The 21,207-nt window shown below is 53.2% G+C and overlaps 1 protein-coding gene across 9 annotated transcripts in view; it reads right to left on the bottom strand.

Annotated features, from left to right (window-relative positions):
• BRD4 (bromodomain containing 4) overlaps window positions 1–20,973 on the bottom strand; it is an 81,175-nt gene extending 60,202 nt beyond the window's left edge. For 4 of the 9 annotated variants that reach the window (XM_075446029.1, XM_075446022.1, XM_075446031.1 and 1 more), the window contains exons 1-2: window positions 20,867–20,973; window positions 316–409 (exon numbers count right to left, since the gene is read on the bottom strand). The gene's annotated coding sequence lies outside the window, so the exon portion shown is untranslated. Of the gene's footprint in view, window positions 1–315; window positions 410–498; window positions 2,065–2,147; window positions 2,800–20,078; window positions 20,156–20,866 lie in introns of those variants that run through there. The other 5 variants (XM_075446023.1, XM_075446024.1, XM_075446025.1 and 2 more) reach the window with 5 other exon arrangements.
• Window positions 20,974–21,207: the final 234 nt, after the last annotated feature.

Here is a 21,207-nt window from a genome sequence, read left to right as displayed (position 1 = left end):
TTCGATCCAGCCTTAACGACGCTGGAACTTCACATAACCCAGTCCCTACTGACCCGCAGACGCCTGTCGGTCCGTCTGGCAAATCCAGGGACACGTTTTGCCGCAGCTCCGACGAGATTCACCCAACCCAGAGCACCCGAAGGCAACGAGCGCGCCTCACCCCGGTTGTAATTAAGTCCTGCAGCCCTGCTTTACATCGCCTTCTCTCCGGTGACACCCCCAAAAAGAGAGGTTACTGCCCCAAAATGCTGAAACCAAGCAGCACCCCGTAACTCACGCATTTACGGGCACAGTAGTAACATTCAGGATAATTACCTGAAATCAGAGCTGACCCTTCGAGGTGTTCGGTTCTTCTTCACCAGCCGAATCCTCTGACCTTCATTTTCGAAGCAACTGTCGAAAGAAAGATCTGCAAGGAAAAGAAACGCCTGTTAACTCAGAATTACCGCCAAAAAACCATCGCTAACTTCTTCTCCTTTGCAACTTCTTCTCCTTTGCCTTTTTGCTCTCCGGATTTCTACTTCTCTTCACAGGAAACGCCACGCGCGAGTCGGGAAACCAGAAGCCCTTGGTGATGAAAAGCATCGCACGGCAGACGTGGACGGGCGAAGGGATCCAAGGCAGCGCTCCAGACCATGAGCCAAAGCACGCACGCTTCAAAAATTGAAATATATGGAGAAAAAAGGATTTCGGTTGAGCTACCCAACCCAACAAACCTCCTTCTGCGAGCTCCAATAGGCACAGCTCCATTCCCTCGCGTTGAGCTTTCCCCAAACAAGGAAAAATAACCGGTGGATTAACCAAAAAAGGTCTTTCCAGCCCAAAAAGTCCTTTAAGCTGGTTCCAAGGCTTGGGTTTAACCCAACACCTGGGAGCGCTGCCCAGCTTCAGGCACCTCAGAGCCTGGCTTCGCAGCTCGCGAGACGTCTCGAGCTCACTGGCAGCCCCAACAGCAGCAATCGCTCCCGCTCCGGCTCTTCACACAAATCACCTTCAGAAAAAGGCACCAAACGAGCGACTGAAGCTCCCGCCGCCAAGGCCATCCCTGGGAAGATGGCCGTAACCACACCCAGCGCCTCTTTAACCTCGCTCGTGCCGGTGAAGTACCCGCCGCGCCTCCGGAGCCAGTAAGGAGAATAAACTATTTACAAAAACCAAAATCTTTCATTTCATTCTCAGGGGCAGGACAGACCATCAGGGATAAGAGAGCCGCAACGGTTGCCCCCTCCCCAGCAAAAAGAATTCAGCAGGTACTAACGCACACGGAATGAAGTGGCCAAACGAGGCCCGGCTTCACAGCCCTGCCTAACTTTAAGCTGAGCCCTAGCAAGCAGGCGTGGAAAAGTCAGCTCAAGCGAAGCGAAGACTCCCCTGGCCCCGGGGGCAAGAAACACCAAAGCCGCGTCTGGAGGCCTCCCGCCCGCAGCACGACTGGCTGCAGCAGCGCAGGCCGGCTGCTCGGGGCTTTGGCACGCCGCAGGAATTCCTGCCGGCTTTTCACCGCTACCTTAGCGCTGGTGTTTCAGCGGCGAAGCTGATCTTACGGGTGCCGCGCTCGCTCCTCGCTGCCGGTTCGGCCTCCGAACGAAGCCCACCCCGCAGGGAGGTGGACACCGAAGCAGCTCGAAGGATGGAACACGCAGGAAGCGCTGCACTCCGGCTCAACGAGCTCATTAATTACTCCCACCGCTGCTGCTGCTTCTGGGAGAAGCTCCCTGCAGGCAGGGAGATCCACCGCGAGCTCCAAGCGCCCAGCGGCGCCGCGCTTTTCTGCCTCCCCGGGCTTTCTGATCCAGCTCATCATCCGCTCTGGCCACTCCCGGCTCTTTTTAGCCATTCTAAACCTAAAAAAGTCCCTGATTTTGTTAGCGTTACCATCTCCATTACCAGACCTGCTCCGTGAGCACCACGAGTGACAACCGCACCGCGAACCGTGCTCAGCCGCTAGCGCAAACCAGGTGACGTCTCGGACACGGGCTGGTTTTCTTCTTGCCAATACCAGCTGTTCTCCAGCGAGCGACAGCCCCAGCCTCGAGCCGACGCGCAAGGGACTTGCTTTCACCTCTGGTTCCCAACAAACCAACTCAGAAGCTTGGAGGAAGAGGCCATTTACTTAAAACACTTATTTTTTTAAGAACATAATTTACCTTCTGTGCCTTCGGTGGCTTTTAAATTCCTTGGTGGGGGGGGTGTGGGAAGAATAACTCCAAAGAGCGACGACTCCTTCATTAGCAGAATTCACCCCAAAACCACTCCCATAGCAAAGTACTGAAATAAATAAAGCGCTGTTTTCAGCCTTCTCAAAACTCTACACAATTTGATCGCTGTAGCGCCAGCAATTTCACTTTTTAGCCTCGTTTGATGAAGCTGTCGCCAGCGTCCTCTGCACGGCACCGCCAAGAACAGCACTGACGTACGCGCGGCAGACGCCACATCTCCTCAGCAGCTTCGCGGCTACAAAAACAAACTAAAACTTGGCGATTTCAAAGGTTTACGCTACTAATCTTCGCTGGGTTTTTTCCCCCAGGAGGATAAATCTGAACGAGCAGGTACCACTCACCGGCGGGGAATCACGTTACCTCCAGACGAAGATGTTTAATTTCACGTGTTAATCAAGACTGAAGCCAAGACTCGAAGAGTACAAGGTGTAAGGGATGTTCTAAAAACCCCAGAAACAGTGAAAATACGGATTTTTCCCTAAAGAAAGGCTAAGAGCAAGAAAAAAACCACTGCTATGCCAGCAAACTACTCCTGTAGTATCTGAAATATGAAAAAAAAAAGTGATTCTCCACTACCACGATCCCCAGCGAGGATTTCAACGTGCGTACAAATTCGCATCAAAACCTCCATTTCCCAGCAAACGGGGAGAGGAAAACCCACCCGAAAGACACCCCAGAAGGGAGAACCATCAGCGTAAGCATCCAAGGAACACAGGCATCTCGTTTTGTGATAACCACCCGCAAAATAAATTCCAAGGTCGCGCCGGGTCCCAGCAGTTGTGCCAGTACAGAACACGGCTCCAGGCAGTGCCACGTAGCCCAGGGGTCACCGGTTTCTTCCGGCAAGCGTCCTCCCACTTTGTAAGACCCCGACCACCCGGGCAGCTTTGCCGGAACACAGCGGAAAGCGAAATTTCAGTTCCGTATAGACACACGTACCTTTTCTAGACCTTTTTCTAGGCTTGCGGCCACGCGCTTTCTCTTCGGAGACGCCCTGGAGCCAGCACCGAGTCTCAGCCCTCCAGATCTGAATTCATTCATCCACCTAACGAGCCTCGCTCCGGAGGCTCAGACACTCCCACACCAGGTTCTTCTATTAATTAATGCTTCCTAACTTCTTGTGCGTAGCCCTTTTTCCCCCTCTCTCTCCATAGTTGTGGTTTACACTCAAAGTCCAACTTCTTTCGACCTCAGCACTCCTTTAGTAACGCCCCGAGTCTGACACGCGAAACAGAAGCGGCAACCGAGCAACCTCTGATCCAAGAACCCTTCCTGCAAACACCACAAACAAAGGAAAGAAAAATATTGACTTTGATCCGGGAATTGAATTTGAAAGCTTCAGTACAAGACGGTTTGTTCGTAACGTCGCTGCCGAGCTGGTCGCGACAGCAAGAGTTGACTTCAGGGAAAAATCGAAGCCGGTTTTGCTCCGTATACCGCTTTGTGCTGATTTTCTTACTCCACGACCAGGCTGCTCCGTACTGAAAACGGCCACCGCACCGATGAAGCCACCAGCACGCCACCCGACTGCACGACTCGTGCACTGGTACAGGCTGGGGCTGAGCTGCTGGGAGCAGCTCTGCGGGGAGGGACTGGCAGTGCTGGGGGACCACAGGGTGACCCTCAGCCAGCAGCGTGCCCCGGGTGCCAAGAAGGGCAACGGGATCCTGGGGTGCATGAGGAGGAGTGTGGGCAGCAGGTCAGGGAGGTTCTCCTCCCCCTCTGCTCTGCCCTGGGGAGGCTCCATCTGCAGTCCTGGGTCCAGTGCTGGGCTCCCCAGTTCAAGAAAGATGAGGAGCTGCTGGAGAGAGCCCAGCACAGGGCTGTGAGGATGAGGAGGGGACGGGAGCATCTCTGCTAGGAGGAGAGGCTGAGGGAGCTGGGCTTGTTCAGCCTGGAGAAGAGCAGGCTGAGAGGGGACCTTAGAAATGCCGGTCAGTGTCTGCAGGGGGGGGTCAGGAGGACGGGGCCAGACTCTGTCCAGTGGTGCCCAGCGACAGGACAAGGGGCAACGGGCACAAACTGGAGCAGAGGAAGCTCCAGCTGAACCCGAGGAAGAACTTCTTCCTCTGAGGGTGACGGAGCCCTGGCCCAGGCTGCCCAGGGAGGCTGTGGAGTCTACTTCTCTGGAGATATTCCAGCCCCCCTGGCCGCGCTGCTGTGCCCCCTGCTCTGGGTGACCCTGCTTGGGCAGGGGGTGGCACTGGGTGACCCACAGAGGGCCCTACCAGCCCCAAACATTTTGGGGTTCTGTGACTCGAAAGCAGCCCCACCTCTCCCCCATTTGCTTCCACAAACCCCACAAACTCCAAACGGAGAAGCGCTGCTGAAGGAAACGGGAAGGATTTAACTAAACCCATCGCTGTCGCAGTCCACAACCGCCGCTCTCACGCCGTCTGCGGTCAGAGAACAACCACCAAGCGCCTTCGGTACGCGATTCACCTGGATATCCGCATTCCCGCATCAGCATCCACGCCAACAGCAGCCGCGAGCCCGCAAACGTTATTTCGACGATCCGAAGTCCGAGTCCGTCCGTTGGCTATTGCTTACCGAGGGCAGGCAGCCTGGGCTGAAGCCGAGGACAAGGCTTTTCCTAGGAAGAGCTCGTAAAACAGCAGATATTAAAATGAAATCGGGAGTTGCCGGTGTTTTGGGTACGGGCCAAGGTTTTCCTCCTCCTTCCCCTAGTCTCAGCCGACTCCTGCGTCCACAGAGCTTTGCCAGCCACCAGCACTACACGCTTCTGAAGCATTTCAATAAACGGATAAAGCCTCAACAGGAGTGAACTCACATCGAATCGCACCTCTGATTTCTGTTCCGTGACACCGAGACCCACGTACCATCACAGAGCTGCCAAAAACCCCAAGGCAACGCGCCAGTGCCAGCCCCCAGGACCACGGGGCCTTTTTATTTGAGGGTAAGAACCCGCAATTTTCTACAGCGGGAGAACCTTAACACCTCTGCAAGGGCTGATTTTAACCCAAGAAAATACACAGAATAATCAGCTGGTTTAACAAAACCAACATGGATCGAGGACAAACGCAGCCAGGCTGTTTGCCCCAACTGGTTTTTGCTTCTCCGAGTTGAGGATTTTGGGTATTTCAGGGCAGGGAGGACACGGATGAACGATATCCCACAAGCAGAGTCAGAGGTGGAGTTAAAACTGGTGTTAAACTTGGCAGATCCTACTCAAAAAGCAACGGTTTTGGTCATGCAGGCAGCGCAGTACGTCGTTATGGCTGAAGTAACAGGTACTTCCATCAACGCCAGGCAAAAATAAATATCCAGTACGCCACGCAAGGGAAATCCAATCTACGATGCCAAGAATTCTGCCTACAATAAGCGGGAAACCTAGTGTAAAATACATTTTCAGGAAGTTATTCGCTTAAATTTCTCCTGTTTTTAGCACTCTCATCTCCTGTACACCCTCTAAATTCCCACTTGAATCTGCACATCGCCTAGCCCTGGGATCAGATTTTCCCCGCTTTTCCAGCAAGTTACACACAGATACTTGAAGTTTTTGCAAAAGCAGAGACTAATTTCTCATTTTTGAGATGAACGGAACAAACTTCACCCCCATCCCGTCTGGCAGAAGCATAATTTAAAATTAATAACATTGATTTAATAAACTGCTTAAACAGGCTAGGTATGAGATTTAATCCAGGTCATCGACCAGCTTAGACACTGCAAGCACCTATCGGCGCTCCGAAGCCTGGGAAGAGTTTTTCAACAAGACCGGTTTAGCCTCAAATCCTTTAATTAGCGGTCGGAGAAGCGGAGTCTCCAGCTCCGACCCGAGATCCGCAGATTCAACGTGCGATTAAGCCCCAGGGACGGAACAAAGTCGCAGGGTGCTTCCCGGAGCTGCCGGCTGATGAGGTTTTACCTCGAGAATAAAGCAGTTTGTATCCCAGAAGGGTTTGCACCCCCCCAAATTCTTCTCCCCCAACCCAAATCAGACCCCACCACCCTCCACGCATCCTCAGTCTTGAATTCGTTTTAACACTGAATGCTACTGAAGGGCTCCACAAATAGCAGAAGTTGATCTCGGATCAATTCAGGGCGCCGTGTAATCAGTCTGGGATCTTCCAAGCGCACGAGCCCCGACCACAAAGTGGAAGTCACAAATATATCTCTAACAAATATTCCATGAACGAGCAAAGCAATTAAGAAACGAAGCCGCCACGTCTCAAACACCGAGCCTCAGTCACCCTGAGCGGCTCAGCGCCCCGAGAATCCCGCGTGTGTTTGTATTTTAAGAGCATCGTCCTGGTTTCGGCCAGGATAGGGTTAATTTTCTTCCCAGGAGCTGCCGTGTTTTGGATTCAGTATGAGAAGAATGTTGATAACGTGCTGATGTTTTAGTTGTTGCTAAGAAATCAAGGCCTTTTCAGCTTCTCCCCCCACCAGCGCGGCGGCTGGGGCGGCTCCACGCCGTACGGCGACGTGCTCGGCGATAAAAAGCTGGGGGAAGGAGGAGGAAGAGGGGGGATGTGGGGAGCGACAGCGTTTTGTCTTCCCAAGCCACCCTCACGCGACGAGCTCCAACCCCGAACTCGGCCGCGGGGTCTTTCAAAGCCACCCAACCCCAGGTGTGACCCCCAGACGGGTGTTTTACCCCACGTACGGCCACGCCGCACCTCAGAAACACGCTGCGGACTCCCAGCACGAGGCTCAGAGTCGGAAATGACCCAGCTCTTCTCTTTCAAGGATTAAGGAGCTGAAACAAAGCCGTGAAAGGAAAACCAGATGCAAATACTCAAAAGTATCGAATTAAAAACAAAAGCAGAGAGGTGGTTTGATATTCAAATTTCTGTCTGGTCGAGAGTCTCACAGTCTAACCCACCCCAGAAATGAGCCGTTTCCTTTCTCTTCATCGCACAGACAGCCTTGAAAGACCCGAAAGAATCACAAGTTTAGAAACTATCAGCAGCTGCCGGTTTTGTTTTTAGTACAAGGCTGATAGGGAGCCAGCAGAGGAGCGGGACTTTCTCCTCCCTCCCTCGGCGCACTCACCCACGACCAGAAGTTATCTTTAGCACGAGGCTGCAGCCAGAAATGCCAACTTTGAATCCATTATTTGATTAATTCGGTACCGACGATTCTCAGAGTCAAATGTACGGACCCACAACGTCTTACCCGCCACGTAAAAACGGAATTCAAGAGTTCAAAGCCAGAGCAATCAACCCCAACCTCAACATTTCTCCAAGCGGGACGACATTTCGTGCAGCAAGAGGCGGCGGTGCCGGCAGCGTGACTAACGCCCGGCCGTAACATGGAGAGCACGTTCCTACTCCCACTTCAAACAAAAATGGGAGCGAGCGACTCGGCGGAGAAGAAAACCTGGCGATCCGCTTCGGGGTCAGCGTGCCCCAAGCACAAGGGTGCTGCTGGAGGAGAGCTGGGGCTGCAGGCAGCTCCAAGCTCCTCGCAAATTCACAGGGACTCTTCGAACACCAGCAGGCTAACGAGCAACCCGAACTCGTTTGTAAATCACTCCGTCACTGACAAGAAAAGAAACTTTCTCGGGCGAGGTGCGGAGGGACACGTCCTCCTGGGTATGCTCGGAGTTGCAGGAAGGTTACTCAGCACCAAGATATTCCTGCTAATCCTTACCACGGAGTAAATTAATCGTTTCAGCCTAAATCAACTCATAGGTAAGGTCAGAGAACTCCAAAACATTACACGGCAAAAGCCCCGAGCTCACGTTCACCGCGCTGAATAACACCGGAATCCTCCCCGAGATGTCAAGCTCAGGTCTTGGCTCAACCACAGCAACCCCGGCCCACGGAGCGGCCCGACCTTCCAACCGCCCCGCCGAACACCGGGAACAGTCCAGAGCGGAGTATCGATGCGGTTTTGGGCTCATCAAGCAGTTTCTTAACGGCGTGGAACAAGTCCACGGGCTTCCGAAGGCCGTCTCCATCCCGGTGACGGGAGAAAAGGAGGGAGGAGAAGTAGACGGGGCCATACGGGAGCACATCAAACATCGACCAGCCCATCTCCAGTAAAAAGAATAAGAGTGACCCTTGGCAAATCCATCCTCCACACATCCAAGACACACTCCAGAACGCTTATTATTCAAAATAATTAAGGATCCCAGTCTTTAGTAGAGACTTTCTGCCTGTTTATCTCCTTTCTACCTGTAAAAAGTCGCACCTTGGCTCTTTTCTGGACCTTTTCTGGGTTTGTTTTGCAACCAGCAAGCTCATTTATCCCTTTGCCTACGCTATTTTTCCAAGTGCACTGAAAAACCACGGGTGTAAACAGCTGGATCTCCCCCCACTGCTGTGCGTTCCTACCTTGAGTCTCTTCGCAAGTCGTTAATCCGCGGAGGGGTTTTCAACCGCCTTAAGCTTAGTTCTACGAGAACACAGTTCGGCCTGAGCTCTCGGGGGATGCCTCAGCGTATCTTATCGATAAGCAGCCTTAACACGAACATCTGAAAGACAATTTTCTTCTAAAGCAGTCAGGTTAACCAAGAGGATTACAACCCTCAATAATCAAACACCGAGTATAAATAATCTCACCTTTAGGCCAAGCTGTTTTAGCAGCACGTTTTGGGCTCTAAACCTTTTAAAATCAGCCTCGTGATCAGAGCCACGCTCGGCCCCACAGCTCTAGTTGAAGTCCCGCTCCTCTTCAGCCCACGTCTGCCGATACCGAGAGGCCACAACCGCTCAGTGTCACGTTTTTCGGGCGCTATCGAGAGGCCGCAAGAACACGGGGCTCCCGAACAGCCGCCTTTCCCAGAGAAACCTCACTACAAGCCGAGGTAGAAAGGACGAGCCAAGGTCAGACCGAAAATAGCTGATAAAAAAAAAAAAAAAAAGAGAAGGCAAAACAAGTGTGTTTGTAAAATGTGAAAAATCTGGCGCCCTTAGCTGGTTACATCCATCCCAAGACACGAAAAAACCACGTTAAACCCAGCAGGATGGTTAAACCAGCTGAAAGCAAAGCTGCCAGGCTTAGAACAGAAGGACATTAAATCACATCTAACGACCTACAAGTCATTTCAGGTCCCATTAAGAGTACTATCTGTTAAGCAAAGACCTATTTTCACACCGTTTACTAACCCTCACGCAGTGGCAAGGCTCTAAAAAAAGCAGCTATCCCCCAAACAAAGCTCCGCACACCCTGCCTAGCGGCAACACGTCCCTCTCAGCCGCTCGTACCTTAAAAGGAGCGTTGGAGGACACCAAAGCGCCCTGAAAATTCACCTTTTTTACTCCTCGGGTTCTGCAGACAGGCGGAATCTTCCCCTCGGACTCCCAAGAGCCATCTTGCAAGCAAACAGCCCTCGACGGGCACAAGGTCAGGCCCAGCCGTAAATACGTCGTCTCCGAGCCGACGGCAGGAATAAGCAGCGATCTTGTTTTTCTTGAAACCTGATCTGGTTTTTACAGGGAATTCCTCTGGCCAGGACAGCGTCCAGCCCGAAAAGCAGGCACGGAGAAGCGGCAAACAGCTCTTGGCTACTTTTATTCTACAAACCGGCCCCGCTCCGCTGTCCATGCGCTCAGAGATGTCCTGGTTTACCAGTTCAGATGTTCGATTTAGCTAGCAACAGCATAATAAATCTTACTTTTTCCCCCTTTTCACTTTTTAGCCTCCTTTTCCCCACTCCATAGCAGCGACTGCGCCGGCAGAAGAACGCAGAAAGCACCACTTCACAAGTGAATAAATGAAAAGAGATCAAACTTTGTCCTGCAGCGCCGCACCTCTCCCCTTTGCTCTTCCCCCAGGGGAACCGCAGCATGCCCAAATTAACTCTAATTACACCCTGATTCGGTAGGAAAAGGATCACGCCGGGGGTTTGGGAGCAGCACAAAGTTGGGAATCCTCTCCTTCGTGACATCCAAACCAGCGGTGATGTTTAGTTTTGAACTGGCGGCGAAGCCTGACCCCTATTTCCAGCGCTCACCCCTTTTCCCCACGACCAAATCGCTCCGAATTAAACCAGAGCGAGCCAGCGAGCAGCGAGCGCACCCGGGCTCTCAACGCTCGGGTCTGACCGGCGGGGCCAGCGCACACAACCTAGAAACAAATTTAAAACAAAACCAACCATAAACATCTCGGGTAACCTTTGGACAGGCAATCTGCACTCTAATCCCGTCCTCCCCCCACCGGTACTCAACTCTGAGCTCCGAGAACCGACTCTGCCGACGCTCGGCAACGGAATGAAGACGCCACTTTGCCGCTCGTATCGTAAAACCAAAATATATTTGGCGCGGCACGCAGCGGGTTCCAGGTCTTACGACCGGCACGCTCCTGCCGCTGTTCTTCCAGTAGAGAAATACGAGTGTTTTATCACCCAGATCTTCCAAACGGGGAAATACCTACCGGAGAGGAACTAAAAACACTTCATAAAAGCAAACATCATCCAGCCCGAGACGATAATTTATACTGCCGGTGACTTTTGTGCCAGCAAAGAACCCGCCTCTGGCACCGAAACCTTTAACTGCAGCGGCGGGGGAATGAATACTCCTCGTGCTGAGTTTCAGAAAATTATCACCCACTGCTCTCTCCGTGGTTTTTTTTCCCCTCTCCCTTATCAGGGGATGAGATACAGGGGAGAACAGGGAGTGCCTCGACTCAGAGGATTAGGGCGAGTGATTTAAACGGATTTCTTCTGATTTAAGCGGAAAACGAGCACCGTCAAGTCGTTCCAGTCCAGCAGAGTCGGGGAAAACCCCGCGTGAGCCAGCGAGCTCCCTCCAACGCCACGGCTGGGCTCCCTGGGTTGGATTTCTTACAGTTTCACCTCCAAAAAAAAAAAAACAACCACCTACTTACAGACAATTTGAGCACAAATCTCAACCCTGACCGCGCCGCAGCCCATCTACACCATGTAATTAACTGGGAGATGCCACGAGCAGCGCAAGTTCCTACTTCCGAGGCAGAAATTCGTTATAAATTGAACACGAGCAGCGCGTCGGGGTTCGGAGCCGCCCGCGGGTGCCGCCCGCAGCTCCCCGACGGCGCGGCCTCTGAATCACGAGCAATCGGTCGTTCCGCCTCTCGGGCGCAGCCCAGCCGGACGGAAGCAAACACGATTTTCAGCTCACCGTTTGCTTTTAAAACGCAACCATTTTCAACTCTACTCAGCACCGCCGCAAGTGGAACGTTAAAATTAAACCTAAAATCCTGATTCTTCCCAAAAACAAGGCTCCACATACGAAATAGGATGCTTTTAAAGATTTTTGTCAGTAGGAAGAGGAGGCAGAACAGCTTTTATAAGGAGACAAATTTAATTTGCAGCCTTGCTACGAGGCTGATGGCTCCGCCGGGCCGCTGGCGAGCCAGGGCTGCGACGCTGGGATGTTTCCAAAGCGCAGCTGCTGCCTATTTCATCATCACCCTGCGAGGTTCCGCTCCGCGGGACCCAAGCTCACCCTGCCTCCGCAGCTACCTTTCCCGGAGCAGTCCGATAACCGGATAAACCAGCCCGGCAAAGCCTTTCCACAGCCGGGATGTCCCTGACCCATCCGCAGCTACTCGGCACTTTGCTCCTTAAAAAAAAGGAATCGTGATAAGCAATTTAATGTTTTATGTATTTTTTTGCAATTACAATCAAGACCTGCCAGCCAAAAAAAAATAACAAAGCTCCTATAACTTATGCTCCTTTCAAATCCTTCTCTTCCAAAACAAGAGTTCATGTGGAAAAGATGAAGAATGACTGGTTTTAGGTAGTTTAGGAAAAAAAAAAAAAAAGAGGTGCACAGAGCTCGGGAAAGCTGGAGCTCTGAGGACTAAGAGTCTCACAGCAATTATTTAGTACGGGTTTTTAGCAAACCTGCAGCTCAACCCTCTTTCTGGTTGAGTATCTTCCATTTGATCGATCACCACTAATTAAGGACATTAATTAATGGGTCTGCTTTCCCATCGCTCCGGTCTTATGCAAGTAAGGGGCGTAGGCGCGGAGTAAAAGGACCTTTACGCTGCAGAGCTTCCAGCTGAGCTCAGAGTTTCAGGAGCAGATCAGCCGAGCAGAGCCGGGCCGGCTCCAGCCGCGCTCGCCTCCCGGGCTTCCAGTCCCCGCCACTCGGCCGGGAAAAACTTCCTGCCCCAAGGATATTATTTTTTTAAGGGTTATTCCTCTCGCTGTAATACCTCCCCAGCTCATCAAGTTAGCATAAAAAGGGTGACTGGGTGATTAAGAGCTGCCTCATGACTTTCCAAGAGCGAAGGTGCTTCAGGAAGGTGGCTCTGTTTGCCCCGCTCAGTGTTTTAACTCGCTGCACTGCCCGTTCCCGGCAGAAACGCGGAAATAAAAGGAGCTCTGCAACCCACCAAGCGTGAAAACCTGAGCACTCCTACCCAGCCTGGCCGAGCTTCTGTCCCTGCCTTTAACTTAAACAGCGCAAACCCGACATTCTGCGCTCTGGTTTTGCAAATTCAAAGTAAAGAGGACGGGCACGGCACAGATAATCCAGCAAAAAGCATTCTGTGTTAAGGACAGCCCCGAGGAAAACGTCTCCACGCCGCAGGGCAAGCGGCCGCGGGGTTAAGCCAAGGCCGACTCCACGAACCCCCAACTCGAGCCAAGCACAAAGCAGGCGAGACCACGGCGCGACGTCCTCCCACCCCAGGAGACCGCGGCAGAAGCGCTGCGCCCGTCGGATCGCCTCCCCGCCGGGTCCGCGGCGGCCAGAAATGCGGAGGAAGACCTTCGGGCAGCAGAAATAACGGAGAGGGGAAGAAATGAGGAAGATACGCTTCTCTTGAGAAGTTTGGGGGCTGCTGAAGTTTGGTTTTCTGGCGTGACGGAGCCCACGGCTGCTCTGGAAGACCAACCGGCAACACAACCGGGTATCACACGAGCTTTGGGGTGCAGCGAGGAAAAGGGAGAAGCATTCAAAAGCCAACCTGTACCCGTCAACCGAGGATCTTTACCATAAACCAAGACGCCCACACCACGCGCAGACGGGTTCCCCGGGCTTCCACGCAGCGAACGCAGCCTTTTCTTTTTTACAAAGGCAAATAGCATCAACCCAAAACAAGGTGAAAACAAACTTTCTCCTCGTTTGTCAAAAAAAAAAAAAAAAAAAAAGACAAGACACAGTTCTTCACCCGGCTGCGGTGCCGCCCAGCTCTTCTCCCAGCCCAAAAAATATCTTTTAAGAAATATTTTTACCCCAGGATAAAAAATAAAAACACCGTTCCCCACGTGGCTGCAAGCGTTTTTGAGCAGGAGGGAAGAAAGGACATTACCATCGTGAAAGCCCAGAGCAAGAGATGCTTTAGACCAGGAAACATCCTTCGGCATCCGAGAAATCATACGCGGAATTATCACGTGAAAACATTTGTTGACACGAATAGCAACGTGTGGATTTGCTGCAGAGCAGGGAGAAACCCTCCCCCGGGGCCTGTATTTCACTAAAATTCAGTATTTTTTGGGTTCAGCTGACCGTACCTGAAGTTGAGACCTACCCAAAGATGAACCCAGTTGTGCTCGCGACTCCAGCAAACCGAGTAAGATAAAAAGTGACACTTGCTCTGCACCGTTTCCACTTCTTCTTAAGCCAAAACTTCCCCACAAAACCGCAGCTCCGCGGCGCGGGGCTCCGCTTGGCTGCAGACTCCTTCCCTACAGAGCTCCGGTCGAGCCCTGGGGTGTGCCAACACCCGCGGGCACAGCATCTCTACAAACAGAGGCTTTAGTAAAAAATAAACCAAACAGCACAGGCCCGAGACAAATGTCCCGCCCTTTCGCTCACGTCGGAGAAAATGAGCTGCAAAAGCACCTCAAATATTCCATTTTTTTCCCTAGAAACCGCAGCATCCTTCCTACTTCTCCACTCTTCGTTACAATTAATTTTCACCGCGAGGATTCGGCACTCGAGAAGCGGCTGCTACTGACGGGTGGGGCAAAAAAAAAACCCAACAGCGAATCGCAAATGTTTCAATAGTCTGCGAGATCCCAGCTCGTTAAATAGTCCATTTATTGCAGCTCTTTTCCTACCATTCCTTTATTATAAACTTCAGGATTACTCTTTAAATAATAACATTAAATAATAAAAATAAATACTCTGTAACCCTGCTGGCTGATGGCTTCAAGCGCACCGTGAATCTCCGGGATAAATCAACTCAGAAAAGCCCAAGAAAGTTTTAAACGCGATTTTAATTAGCAGGTATGACATAATTTAAGTTTCTCAGCTTGTTTTTCTTTCGTATCTTGGTTATTAAAGCCAACGTGCTGGCAGAGGATCATTAAATTAAGCTAACATGATACCGTAAAAGACTAACTGCTGAAGTACCCAGGTTCATTTAAACATATAATTGCTTAATTACGCGTGTATTCATTTAACATTATTCAGATTTCTTAAGTGCGCCGCTCATCACACGAGTAAGGCAAAAACCTGACCTGTAAACCTCAAGTTTTCATTTAATTCAGCATCCGTTCAAATAAAACGCACACCGCTTCGTTAGCGCTGCGCTGACCCCCTCACTCAGCCTCATTATTCAGCAGCGCTAACGAGGACCCATGTGATTAAAGCACAACTTTACAAGGCAAATAAACTGATTTTTGAGTCAGGTGGAGACGGTTTTGCCCCAACCACCCCCACGACAAGTTCCCACCAGTCCGCTCGGACTAAAAACCAACACACTGCAACCCCCCTCCTGCCGATCGCCAAGAATTCTGCCGGATTTACATCTATTTCTCAGGAAGCCCGCGGCACGCCAGCCACCTCCCCCCCAAATCCTCGCTTTCAGCAATTCACTGACATCTCCGGTTCGAGCCGATTTACCAAGGGAAACCCGCAAGCGCACCCAGCCAGCCAGGTAAAAATACTACAGAAAAAAAAGCCAAATAATTTTTAATTGGGGAACACAGACCCGGCCCAGGAAATTCTTCTTTTGCCCAGCAGCTGCCTGATGTTGACCACGTTTGCTTTGCAGGCTCCAAGATCCCTCTGCCTCCCACGGGACACCAGGTTTTGGGGTATTTTGTCTTGAAAACATGAATTTGTTAGCTTGCAGATTAGATATTGTCATCAGAGGAACACTGCTGAGCTGTGTTAGAAGCTTGCAAAGCCTAATTAGGCTTGAAATATCTTATAACAACAACTTAATCGAACAAAACAATCAGCATTTGGGCTAAGCCCTGCTTAATGAAGGCCGCAAAACCCACACGCCCTCGGCTCCCTCCCTCTCCTAAATCAGGAATATTTCTTCAGCAGGCAACAAACCAACATCAAGTCCCTCAAATTTCCAAGCAAAACGACAATTTCCCATTTCCGGGCTATCGCTGACGGAGTTTCTCGTTTCAGGATGTTTGCCCAAGTCCTCACCGCTACCGACCAGTTCCTGTTTTCGGTTGGTTCTAATTTTTTTTTTTCTTTTTAAAAGCTTGTTTTATGTTTCTCTGGATCCACGCCATCTCACTCCTCCTTCGGGCTTCGCCGTCGCCTCGGAGCGAGTGCCAGGGCAGGACTATCCCGAGCCTTTTGGAGAAGTTATAATTAGTAACTCTCCTCCCGCTCGCAGCTAACGAGCGGCGACAGGGACGCGAGTGGTTAACAAAGGGACAGAATTCCCTCACCCAAAAATACCAGGAACGGTAACGAAGCTGCTTCCTCCCATTAAAACAGGGACCAGAAAAACCCAGGAGATGAGTTTTTCTCCTCAAACACACGCCGGCGCTTCCCAAATACTTTGGTCTCCACATTTCTGGACCAAACCTCCCAATTTTCCTCCAGTTCTGCATGAAGGCAACGCACAGTGTAAAGTTTCTGCAAGAGAAGTTAACAAAATATCACGAAAGAGGGATAAAATGTGCCTAAAAGGAAGAGATCTGGGGGTCTGGGTCCTCCTCCCCAGTCCCCAGCTGGGAATTCCAGTCTCACTCCAAGGAATTCCGCACCCAACGTCGCTCCCTTGATGCGATCTCTGGAGCCATACGGAAAACCTCCTGTCCCAGAGGAGCTTTCCCCGTGCGGAGGCGTCCGTTATAAGGCAGGAGAGGTAAATCCAAACACCACAAATTCATCATACACCAAAAAATGTCCTTAACTTTCGGTCACTGAAGTGGAGAGAAATGCGACGCTGGTTTTGCGACACCTTTCCCAAACACCACCAAAGTCTCCCAGAGTTCCCGGAAGAAATGGGAGCAGAAAACCCCTGTGCTGGGATTTAACTTTCACTCTCGACCCAAAATGACCTTTCGATACTTCCTCCAAACTGACCTTTAACGAATATCAAACCCTTCCGCACTATTTAATAAAAATAAGAGCTTGCTCGAAACTAAACCCAGGAGTTTTTATTATGAACTGACCCCAAAATGCTCCAGCTCACCCGACGGGAGCTTCAGTAGCGCAAGTGACGGGGATAAACCCTTCACCTCCCCACGTCGCCGATCCGATCCGGATAAATCCATTTGTGTGCCTGTACAGCAGAATCCCGGTCCTTTTCCCATCGCTGCAAACTACCCAGAGTTCGCATCTGGAAGTTTCAGAGCAAGGCGACGACTCCTTCGCGGCTGGTATACAGCCGGGGCTTCTTCATCCCGGCTAAGGAAAGTTGTTTTGATATTCCGCTTTGGAATAAGCGAGGGAAGAGGCTCAAAGGAGCCAGGGAACGTACCCCGGAGAGGAAGGGCGATCCAGAAGCGGCACGCGAGCTCGCTGCGTCGGGATTCCCTGGCTCTGCCGGGCAGCTTCCCCTTTCGCATCCGCTCTGCAGAGCCGCTCTTTGAATCGCACTAATCCTCACCCAGAGAAACCCCCGCCAGTAACACTGCCAACACTTCTCCAAAAGCTTTCGGATTTAGATACTACAGAGCTTTAAAATACCCATTATTCAATTACACCCCGAGAAAGCCCTCCCAATTCCCCCGTAAGCCTACAGACACTTCCTTTTCCTCCTTTTCATAGCAAGAAAGCTCAAAAACCAGATTGAAACCTGGACTCAAACCCTTCCTCTAGCGCAATCGGGGACAGATTCGCTGCTGCTCCCTGCTCCTGTCAAAGCACAGACACGATTCACCCTAGAATCCGGCGCAGACGGCGCGCAACGCGCCAGGAGGTGACACAAAACCCCTCCTAACAACCGTCCTCGGTTGTTTTCCCTCCCCTGCGCCCGTTCCCCTCCCTCACCCGCTGCTTTCCGGGGGGGTCGAGGCTTTGTCGAACCCCCCCGAGCAGACACCGTCGGGTTACGGCCGTCCACCCGCCGCCGCCTCCCAAAACGAGATGCCGTCCTTCTCTTGCGCCCCTTCTATACTTACACAGGTAATGTTCCTAACGACCCTGCTGCTTTAATGAGGAGGAAATATTATTTCCCCAAACACCACCCAGCACCCCAGCAACGTGGCTGGGATGCGCCTTCAGCCTCCCCGTTCACCACCAGCTCCGGGGAACGCCGATGCTCAGCGCTATCGCCAACTCCAATCCCACAGATTCCACCCCGGTTTCGCTGGGAGAGCTGCGCCCGGGTTCCTCCTCGGGATTTCGGAGGGTTAAGGTAAAATATCTTCCTGCAAACAAATGATTTGCATTCCTGAACTCGGTCCAAACGCCGTGTGCCAGTAGATAATTACCAGACTACGGAGTTTACTTTGGAGAAACTGTTCCAAGCTATCAAGAAATGGTAACGAGGGGCGCTGGATGACGTATGTTCAACCACAGCTCCCCTCGACTCATATGTGGAAGACTGAAAATAACTTAATAAAAAGTAATTAGCAGCACCGGAGCGACCGGCACGTTGTTTGCCGGGGTGAGATAGATTCCTACCCACGCTGGTCTCCAACCAAACCACAATCCCAGTTTCCTCTTAAAACAGAAACGGGATTTACGCTAACGATGGCTTTGCCGCCTGCGGTAATTCAGCAAATAGCCGGTCACCTCCACCGCAGTCGCATCATCAGATAACGCAGCAACAACAGTCAGTCAGCTTCAAGTAATTCTTGTAGTTGGAGGGGAATAAAATCATCAGGAAAGTCGTGTTTTACTACTTTCAAATGAGTAACCCTGTCCTCTGCCAAGGTGCAAAGATTAGAGGCCACGTGGGAACAGCCGGCCTCGCGCGGGTGGTTTTCCCCACCCGACACAGCCCCTTTATTTGCGGTCGCTATCGCGGTTCCTCGAGTTCTAGTGCACAGAACTCCCAATATTTTCTTTCACCTTGTGTTTTCAAACATGAAGGGGCCCTCGCATAACACTAAAAAACGGCTCGGCACGACCTTTAACCCCTTTAATTGGCCTTAAATTGAATACCAGGAACTCGTAGCAACGTAAATTCCATTTACATTAATCTCTGCAAACACTTGCATTAGCAATAATCCCACCGAAGATGAATTACTTCTGCGGCAGAGTAACAGCAACGTTTTAAGCGCTTGCAAGGCTGAAATCTTCAGTATTTTGCTTCATTTCCTTGCCTAAATCGAGCTGAACTTTGCCATGAGAAGCTTCAACAGAGCACACAAGCTTAACCTGAAGTCACCGTGCCACAAACAGGTAAAACCAAGCCCCCCCTAAAACCACGACGAGCATTTAAAGTCACCCAAACAAACAACCCCAAAAACTCTGTCGGATGATGGAAATATGAAAACCAGAAGCCAACAACCCAAGCTCGGCAACGCAGCAGCACCTCATGCAACCAGGAGGTCCCTCCGCCGCCCCGCCAAGCTACCAGGCGACACAAATTCGTTACCAGCTTAATTCTTCATGTTATAACACACACCCCTGCAAGCAACGGCGCTGCTTATATTTATTCTTAAAGCCACGCCGGGAACTGTTTGACGGAGTACACGGTACGCACCCAAAGAATAACGGGGCTTTAAAGAGCTTTCTTGGGAAAACTTCTGCCGAGGAGCACAGGGAAGCTTTAACATTATTTGGAGTAAAAACTATTTGTAGGTTTAAGGTTGAAAAGTGTCGGTGAAATTAAAAACCAAACCAAGGGGAAGGGATAAGGACAGGCTCGTTAATCAAGGTGAGAGCAGCCTGAGTTTATAACAAACAGATTTTTACTCCCGGGTGTTAATCAGTTGCGTAAAGCTGTATCTCTTACAGTCAACGTGCATTTGAAGCGAGCGGGAGCAGTCTTCACTTTCACGCCATCGGCTAATTACCGCGTTAATGAGCGCAGAAACCAAGTGTCCGTGCGAACGGGCCTCGCTCCTCCGGCACTGCACCCATGAAATCCCCAGGGAAAGAGCGGTCGCTCCCCGGCTGCCTCCGGCTTCCAACGGCACCCAGCCTTCCCCCTTCCCACCCAACCCGGTGCCCATAACCGCAGGAGAACAGCTTGGGAGTTTCCCCCCCACCCTCCCCGAGCTTCCAGGTTTATCATTGCCAAACAACTCCTACAAAAGTAAAAAAAAAAAAAAAAAAAACAAAAAAAACAACCTGAGGGGGAAAAACGTAAAATATAGCTCGAAAATGTAAAGAAACGCGCCAGCTGGAGACCAGGTGAGCAAATCGCCCCGTTGGAAGCTTAAAAGTGGCCGCAGAAGTGCTGGAGCGATCACGGCGAGCGAGGCGGAGTGGGTGTGATGGCGGGGAAGCTGCGGGGAGCGGCGGGCGGGCGGCTCCGTGCCTCAGGGCTGCCCCCTCCAAGGGCACCGGCCCCCGTCCCGGCGGGCCCAAGCACGGCCCGCTCCCGGCCCCAGCCCGCCTCAGCACCCCGGCTCCGATCGCTTCTCGCTGGCCTTCTCCCCGCCCCACCTCAGCTCCGAGCCACCGGCCGCCGGGCCTGGCTGCAGGGCCAGGGCGGGGGCGGGCGGCCTAGGCCTAACGGCGCGGCGGGAGCGGGCCTTGCGGCTCCTCGCCGGGCGCGGTGCGCTCCTACCCGGCCCGGTTGGGGTCCCCCGGCTGAGGGGCGAGGCGGGGGAAGGCGGAGGCGGCGGTCACTCACCGCGGGCCGCGGGGCCGGGCCTAGCCGCTGCCTCCGCGCAGGAGCCGCCGCTTCCTCCTCCCGTCCGCCGACAAAATGGCGGCGGCAGGAAGTGCCCCCGAGCCGCCCGCCCCGCCCCGCCCCACCGCACGCATTCTGCGTACCGGCCCGCCAACGGCGTAACCCGCCCAGCACCGGACCTACGGCGACGGCGCAACTCGCCCCTCCTTCACCCGGACCTACGCTAACGGCGCAACCGGGTGCACCGCGCAGGTTACGCCGGGCCCACCTTCCCCGTACGCAAACGCCGCCGGCCTTACGCAAGCGGCGGAACCCAGCCGGCGCAGGCGGGAGGGCGCTCCCCGCTCTCTCCGCCGCCGGGGACGGAGCGAGCCACCCTCCCTGCCCCCCGCCACCCCCGCACCGCCCCGTACCAGCCGCGGGGCCGCGCTCGCCCCATCGAACAACCGACCGGCGATTACGCAAAGTGCATGCGGCGCGAACCCGGCCTCCCCCCCCCCCCCCCCATTTGCGCAGCGGCCTACGCAGCCGGCGCGTGACCGCCGCTACGCTAACGGCGGCCCCGCACCCCCCGCCTTTACGCCGTTTGCGCAGCAGGCCTCAAACCTCCGGGGCGGCTTCCGCGCCGCAGTTTCCGTAGGCCTCCCTGACGCAGCGGCCGCATTACGCAATGCGGGTTACGCCGGCGGGGCGACGTACGAGGCGTTGGTGAATCCCACCAAACCCCCCACACCCACCCCTCACGCCCCGCAACCGCCGCTCTCCTGCGCCGCGGGCCCGGTTCTTACCTCAGGCGGCAGCGGGAGGGGGCCGGGCCGGGCCGGGCCGTGCGAGCCGCCCTCCCGCCGGGGCCGGGTCCCGCGGGGGCGTCACCGAGCGGCGAAGGGAGGAGGAGGAGGAGGGAAGGGGGGGGGGGGGGGGGGAAGGCGGCGGCGGCCGGAGGGGGGGGGGAGGCGGCCTCCGAGGGGCAGCGGGTCCGGCAGCGGCGCCGCACTGACCTCACCGCGCTGCGCCTGACGTCACAGCGCCGCGGGGCCCGCCCCCGCCGTCGAGCCCCGCCCTCGCCCGGTGACGACACGGGAGGGGCGGGGCGGGCGACGTGACGTCACGCAGGGCGGAGGCGACGACA

Source organism: Opisthocomus hoazin, chromosome 35 (genome assembly GCF_030867145.1).
Source record: "Opisthocomus hoazin isolate bOpiHoa1 chromosome 35, bOpiHoa1.hap1, whole genome shotgun sequence".
In the NCBI taxonomy this organism is placed as follows: Eukaryota; Metazoa; Chordata; class Aves; order Opisthocomiformes; family Opisthocomidae; genus Opisthocomus; species Opisthocomus hoazin.
The sequence above is the reverse complement of the archived record's forward strand: the minus strand, read 5'-3'. Positions and strand labels throughout refer to the sequence as shown.